The sequence below is a fragment of the Bubalus kerabau genome, chromosome 2, assembly GCF_029407905.1.
Source record: "Bubalus kerabau isolate K-KA32 ecotype Philippines breed swamp buffalo chromosome 2, PCC_UOA_SB_1v2, whole genome shotgun sequence".
Taxonomy (NCBI): Eukaryota; Metazoa; Chordata; class Mammalia; order Artiodactyla; family Bovidae; genus Bubalus; species Bubalus kerabau.
Window position 1 is genome coordinate 176,509,740 of NC_073625.1, and position 7,981 is coordinate 176,517,720.

At 42.8% G+C, this 7,981-nt stretch overlaps 1 long non-coding RNA gene across 1 annotated transcript; it reads right to left on the reverse strand.

The window, feature by feature from the left end:
• Window positions 1–398: 398 nt before the first annotated feature.
• Window positions 399–6,558, reverse strand: LOC129645005 (uncharacterized). Its single transcript, XR_008711112.1, has 2 exons — window positions 5,616–6,558; window positions 399–858 (listed from the first exon to the last, which is right to left on the reverse strand). It is a non-coding gene; the product is annotated as an uncharacterized LOC129645005 (long non-coding RNA).
• Between the last annotated feature and the right edge of the window lie 1,423 nt (window positions 6,559–7,981).

Here is a 7,981-nt window from a genome sequence, read left to right on the forward strand (position 1 = left end):
ACACCTCCAAACCAGGCTCTCTCTCCAGATTTATCCCCTACCTGATGCTGCGCAAAGCACCAAATAAACTTTTCATCACCCTAAAAAAAAATGCAGAGGTAGACACAATGAACACAATGAGCCCAAAACTGGGGCACGTCCTGTTAGGACCAAAAATGGCCCCACTTCCTGGTCAATGCCCAAGACTGTCCCCACATAGCACAGGGTCACAGCCTTAAGTGGGTGCTTACCATGTATGGGTCCCTACAAAGGAAACTTTTATCCTTCCTAAGGGCCAAGGTTCAGCTACTACTTCAAAAAATACCTACCTAAGCCTCCTGATTCCCAAAGAGATAAAATTGATGCTGAAAGTTCAGCTTCTCTGTACACCAGTACCAAATCAAATCTCAGAGACAGAGTTTGGGGGGAAGTAGAAAAGAGTCGCTTTATTGCTTTGCCAGGCAAAAGTGGAGATAGCAGCCTAACACCCTCAAAACCATGTGTCTTAACTTGGGGAAGATAGTGACAGGTTTTATAGTAAAAGAGGGAGTAATCGGCTTGTGGACATTCTTCTGATGGATTTGTGGTGAGGTAAGTAGGAGTCAACAAGGTCAGCCTTCAGGTTTAAATGACCTGGGGTCTTCCTGCTTGCCGGCAGCATACCGTAACTTTTCCCACCTGGAGGGGGTTTCAGTATCCACAAAATAGCTCAAAGATGTTGTGGGTTTCGTTGATGGGGAAATGGCACCTTGTCCCAAGGCTGCTCGTGACTGTTTCTTTCTCCCAGGTCTCCATCCCCTCCAGTCTCTAAATGACAACTGCTTGAATCTGCCCATTGAAACTCACGGAAGGTCCTGGAAGCTGAATGAAGGTTGTTTCCTATAATCAAAAATAGGGTGAAATGAAAGGGCTTTGTGCTCAGGAGCCCCACAGGGCCCTGCAGGGTATGAAATATATTTGCATAACAGTGCAAACAAGTAAAACATTGCATTGAACAGTTGCTTCATTTGTTCAACCAATATTAACTGTGAAACTCTTAGGAACTCCAGGGAAACCAAAATAAATTACACATTCTTTGCCATCTAGGAACTCTACATTTCATTTTCTGGACAGTTTCCCAATTTTAGCATAAAATGATATATTTTAGACCTGTGGTAATCTTTTTATTTTATCTTCATATATTTCCCTTTACCAAATGTATGTAAATATGGGGATGTTAAGGAATTATTTCAGGGCTTTCCTGGATACTCACACAGGAAAGAACTTGCCTGCAATGCGGGAGACCAGGGTTCGATTCCTGGGTTGGGAAAATCCCCTGGAAAAGGGAATGGCTACCCATTGCAGTATTTTTGCTGGAAAATCCCATGGACAGAGGAGCCTGGTGGGCTACAGTCCATGGGGTCACAAAGAGTAGGACACGACTGAGTGACTGACACTTTCTTTAAGGAATTATTTAATTCCAAGGTCTGAATTGACAATAAATTGCCTAATTCTACAGAAAAAAAAATGGTTTTCTCCATATTTGACTCTTTATGATTCAATATTCTATCCCCAATTTTTTTTTTCTCCGCAGCAGGAAACATGTATATATCCAAGTGTCATCATATCCAAAAAGAATGTTAATCTGTTTCATTCTCGCCCTCTCTTTCTCTTCCTCTCCTACAAATGTATACACTCACACACACACACACCATACCAACAGCAAATGGCAATTACAGTCCAAAAGCTTACAAAGTTCAAAATGTGGTCAAGATAAATAATTACATGAAATGCTACTTTGGGCTTCGCTGGTGGTCCCGTGTTAAGAATCCCCCTTGCAATGCAGGGGACACTGGTTTGATCCCTGGTCTGGGAGATCCCTCATGCCATGGAGCAACTACGCCTGTGTGCCACTTCTACCGAGCCCAGGAACTGCAACCACTGAAGTCCCTGTGGCTAGAGCCCAGGCTCCACAACAAGAGAAGCCACCACAATGAGAAGCTTGTGCACCACAAGGAAGAGTAGTCTCCACTCATGGCAACCAGGGAAAGCCCGAGTGCAGCAGCAAAGACCCACGACAGCCAAAAAATAAAAACTAAAATCTTTTTTAAAAAAGAAAAGTTAAACTAAAAAACAAAAAAATGCCTCTTTGACGAAAGGTATCCAAAATCACCTATTAAATTGGCAAAGTTTTCTTTTTTTAATACGAATGCTCAGTGTTACTGTTGTCCAAGATGCTCATTTGGCAAATTCCTACTGATGGCAATATAAATTAGGAAAACTCAGAGTACTGGGCCATCAATCTTGAAACCCTTAACAATATTCCCGCCCTATGTCCTTGTGATCTCACTTCTCACAACAAGGAGGTGATACTAAAGAAATTATCCTTTATTCTTAGAATATAATCCCAAAACATTTTAAAAAATATTTTAAAATAGCAAACCCGTCCCTTCTCCCCATCCTGTAGGCTTTAATCTCTTTTCTTGCTTTTCTCCATATTACATATTATATATTCATGTGTTTGTCTGTGTTTCTTCCCCACTGCTCACAAAGAATCAAAGCAAATGGTGTCCTTAATGCCCTTGAATAATTCCTTACACATACTAGGTACTCATATATATCCATTTAACTAATACATTATTTATAATAGTGAAAATTAAAACAAATGCAAAAACTAGGGTAATAATGATTAAGTACATTTTGGCAGTCCTTTGGTTATTTTACAGTTATTACAAATGTAATTATAAAAACTATATCCTTCCTATCCCCTCAACCTCTTCAGAGCAGTTCCCCAGAGCTGTCTAAAACACTGTCTCCCAGGCTATAGTCCTTGTTTTGCCCCAAATAAAACCTGACTCATAGTACTAAAAAAAAAAAAAAAGAAAGAAAGAAAGAAAGAATTGTATAACTTGGAAAATAGATATATTACTTTTTTTTTTTTTAAAGTTTTTTACTGGAGTATAGTTGATTTACAATATTGTGTTAGTTTCAGGTATACAGCAAAGTGATTCTATTATACATATATCTACTCTTTTTTAGATTGTTTTCCTATATAGGCCTTTATAGAGTATTGAGTTCTTTGTGCTATACAGCAGGTCCTTATCAGTTATCTATTTTATATATAGTAATGTGTATATGTCAAACCCAATCTTCCAATTTATCCCTGCCTCCTTACACCCTGGTAACCATAAGTTTGTTTTCCACATCTGTAACTCTTGAAAATAGATATACTGTTAAGGAGGAAATGAAAATGCATAATAGTATGTAGGTGTGGTAGATTGTTACAGTAATGATCCCAATGAGCCATACCTGCCTATATCTGGATTTTCATTAAATCCCCTCTCACACTGACTCTGGGTTTTCCCATATAACTTGTTTTGGATGATGGGACATCAGCAAAGATGATCCAACAGCAGCTTAAAACCTGTTTGTACACTGGGTCTTGACCTCTCTCTCTTGTTGCTTCTGGAACCCTGCTACCTAGGTAGCATGCTGGAAATAAACTACCCAGCCCATAGCCAGTGCCAGACACTGAATGTCTTATTCATAAAATAAGGTCATATTATATAACATCCAGCTCCAGTTGGGCCACCAGAAGACTTCAGTGGCGTGAATGATCCTAGTTGATAATACCAGAAGAAATGCCCAGTTGAGCTCTGCTCAAACTGATGACTCACACTATTGTATCAGCCAGTGAAAGGGTTGCAGTATTAAGCACTAAGTTTTGAGGTAGTGTAATCAAATACCTGCTTTGTGAAATAGGTATGCATATGTAGGACAAAAGTATCAGTACTGTTTACACAGAAAGAACTCATGGCAACCCTGTGATGAAAGAAACTCAGGTGAGGAGAACTTGACTAGGTGTGACTGACCAGGCAAGACTCTGCCAGTACAGGGATCACCATATTCTAGAGAAAAAAACAGCCACAGAAGCAAGCACACAAAGGAATACAAAGGTTCTGTTTAGAGTGGTGAAAAAGTTTTGGAGGGACTTTTGGTAGTCCAGTGGTTAAGTATTCACCTTGCATTGCAGGGGACATGGATATAAGGTCCAACAGGCCCTGTTGCAACCGAGTCCTTGGCTGCAACTACTGAACCCTTGAATTTTGGAGCCTGCACACCACAACTAGAGAACTAGAGAGTTCACAACTAAAGAGTCTGTGTGCCACAGAGAAATATCTCTCATGCTGCAACTTCCACCTAACACAGCCAAATTTAAAAAAAAGTTTTGGAGTTAGTTAGTAGTGACAGTTCTACAGCATTGTGAATATAATTAATTATTGTATAATTTAAAAATGGTTAGTTAAAATGGCACATTTAGAGGAGTTCCCTGGCAGTCCAGTGGTTAGGATCCCATGATCCCACTGAAGGGGGCACTGGTTCAATCCCTGGTCATTAAACTAAGATCCCACAAGACCCCAGGTTCGGTCAGAAAACCCCACAAAATAGCAAAATAAAAAAAAGTGAAGTGAAAGTCACTCAGTTGTGCCCAACTGTTTGCAGCCCCATGGAATTCTCCAAACCAGAATACTGGAGTGGGTAGTCTTTCCGTTTTCCAGGAGATCTCCCCAACCCAGAGATCAAACCCAGGTCTCCTGCACTGCAGGCAGATTCTTTACCAGGTGAGGCACTAGGGAAGCCCAAGAATACTGGAGTGGATCCCCCTCTCCAGGGGATCGTCCCAACTGTAACAGGAGGGAAAGGGGCAGGGCACAACTTTTGAAAGAATGACATAGCCCAAGGACACAGCATAAAGCAATTAGACCTAGATTCTCAATCAGCAAATGAAATGACACACCCAAAGGTGCCAAGACAATTTCAAGGCACTGTTAAAAGACGAAGGAGTGGGCAATGGCCCAAATCCTGGAAATCTCTGCCCCTTCCCAAAAATAGTTGGAATAATCCTTCCACTCATTAGCATATGAAATTACCCAGCCTATAAAAACTAACCACACCAAATTTCGGGGTTGCACTTCCCTCTGCAACAGCGCACACTCTGTCTGTGGAGTGTGCTTCTCTCTGACTCTGAAGGAATCCATTTACCTATCACTTTGTCTCTCACTGAATTCTTTCTGCAATGAAACATCAAGAACCTGAGCTTCATTAGGTCCTGAAACCAGGTACCATGGGTTTGACTGGGTTTGAGTCCCAGCCACATGGTTCAAGTCCCAAGCAGAGTTTTGGCTGGGTTCGAGTCCCTGCACATAGGTTCAAGTCCCAATATGTGGTAAATGGTTTCACAACCCAGGGATTGAACCCAGGTCTCCCACATTGCAGGCAGATTCTTTACCAGCTGAACTATCAGGGAAGCCCAAGAATACTGGAGTGGGTAGCCTATTCCTTCTCCAATGGATCTTCCCAACCCAGGAATTGAACCAGGTCTCCTGCATTGCAGGTGGATTCTTTGCCAGCTGAGTTACCAGGGAAGTTCCTTAAAAAAAAAAAAAAATCCCACAAAACCATATAAGCAAAGTCACCTATCTCAAACTTCCGCCAAAGATGGCAATCTTTCCTTTACATACAATATAATCATTGGTTCCTTAGCCACTGTGAACCGCTCTCACAGGCTAAGTGCTGAGCTCTCAGGCTGAGTGATGCAACCGGTCCTGCCATCCTTTCAACAATCCTGAATGCTGTGATGGGGTGGTGGAACTTACCTTCTTCAAAGGAACCACATGCCAGTTGGCCAGATCCCCACACCATTAATCAGTCTTCTCCGTGAGGCACCCAGGCACTCTGTGCACTTACAGCCACGCCCGAGGCCAAGAATATTCTTTAGTTTCCAGGTTTCCTTGCCTCCTGCAGCAAGGTGTGATGGTCACAGCCATCAGCTAGTACTCACCCCTTTGCCCTTTGTGCTATGCCAACCTTGGCTTTAGATAGCTTTATGAAACCAATGGGCAACATGTCTGGCTGAAACCTTCTGCAGAGGAAAGAAGGTAATTACCCAGGCACTTCACTCTCATTCTCTTAAAGAAGGAGCTCTTCTGCAGGGTCCAGGGACCCCCTAGTTTCCTGCATAGGGCCAGGGTTTGGGTGATAAGAGAGCCCTCTCACAGGAAATGCGTTTGCCCAGTGCCTTCCAGTGGCTTTTATCCTAAAGTCGGATCTGCTGGCACTGACTCATCCTCCCCTTGAGGCACCGATACTGAGTGTTAGGCCAAGGCAGCCGCCGAGAAATCCTGGCGGGGCTTGGAGCTTTCTCTCTTCCTCTGGGGATCCTGCCCCAGCCCAGACCTGCCTGCCAATCTCAGCTTTCCTCAGTGCCTGTGCAGCTCAGCTCTGGGTTTTTGACCTTTTTGCTTCTGGACACAAATGAATATCTTACTGATTTCCCCATTCCTCATCTTTGTGTGCTGTCTTCAGCCCTTCTTTCTGGGAGCTGCTTCACCTCTGCTCCAGGGTCTGGGTAATTCCCCTTCTAATTCAATTAGATGACCTGATTCTTTCCCACTTCCTCTTTCCTTCCATTGTTATGCAGGCGTGGAGAGCTGGATTAGGTAGCAGGGTGACTCCACAGCTCTCTTCCGGGTTCTGCCTCTGCCCTTGAGGTCTCACTTCCAACAAGCCCCACACCCCCTCCACACTAACTTCCCACCTGCAAAATCTGGAACAAAGGAGCTGGGAGTGTGGGAGGACATGAACAAGGGGGCTTTGGCTGAGGCAGGGGAGAGGAGGAAAAAGTTGCCCTCTTAGGACCCCTGGCTGGGTATGAAAATGAAACTGGCAAAGACAGGTTAACAAGAAAACTGCATACAACTTTTAATACATTTTTATTTAGTTCATCAAGTGAAAGAAGACGTGATCAGAGCAGGAAGCTTTTCCATCTTTTAGGCAAATAATGAATGTGTGAAGAATTGACAAGACAGAGGGTTTGGGCTAGGAGTAGTAAATGGCCAAGAAGTAACTAGGAAGATATGGGTTAGCTTAACACAGTTTGTTTTTATAGCCTCTGCCCCAAATTCACTGTTCATGGCAACAAGAAAGTTCTCCTTCCTCCTGGTTTAGGGAGGGTACTTTCACAAGGGAGTTTTATGACCTGTTTCAGGGAAGAAGGGCAGGGAGGTTAGAATGACCATCCTGCTTCTGCCACTTTTTAGTATTATTTTATTTTAAAAAATTTTATTGTCTTTTAAAATTATTATTATTATTTTTTTAACTTTTGGCTGCATCAAGGAGTATGAGGGCTTTTAGTTCTCTAACCAGGGATCAAACCCAAGCCCCCTACAGTGGAAGCACAGAGTCTTAACCACTGGACGGTCAGGGAAGTTCCACTGCTGCTTTTTAAAATTCCTTCTGATTAAGGTATTTAATATGCCAAGGTGTCATATTTTGGGGTAGCATGTCTTGAACATCATTGGCATCTCATTATCATTTCCTCAGATGAACGGGAGATTCTGACATTACAAAGTAACACACCCCAAGAGATTATATATAGGAAGAAAATAGTAGTGTTGGGAAGAAAAAATAATTCGGTTCAGGAAAATGAATTGGAAGACAATTTATATAAAACATCCATCTTGGACTATGGTCTTAAGTGATTATCCTTCTGGGAGACACACACCCTTTTGAAAATCCAATGAATGATTCAGAATCCTATCTCTAGGAAAACACATATAAACACGGAAACCAAACCTTAGGGGCTCATTGCCTTCTTGAATCCTGGAGGCACAGGATAAGTGGGTTATCAGGCCTTTCCTTTGTAAATCCCATCCAGAGTTCAGTGTAGTTTGGAGAAAGCATTCATTTGTTCATTCATTCAACAAGTAACTCTTTGAGAAACTTCCAAGTGTCAGGCCCCATGCTGGGCCACATTGTGAGGCAGAAAGAGGTGAATCGGACACAGTGCCTGCTCCTGGGACGTTCATGGTCTGGCGGGGGAGACCTACAGAGAGCAGACAATGAGGGTACAGTGATGGAAGAGGCAGCCCAGTTTACGGTGGGAGCAGAGAGGGAGGGGGCAGAACTGCTTCCCACACTTCCCTCTTTCCACAGCAGTCAGTTTCTACACCTCTGACTACAA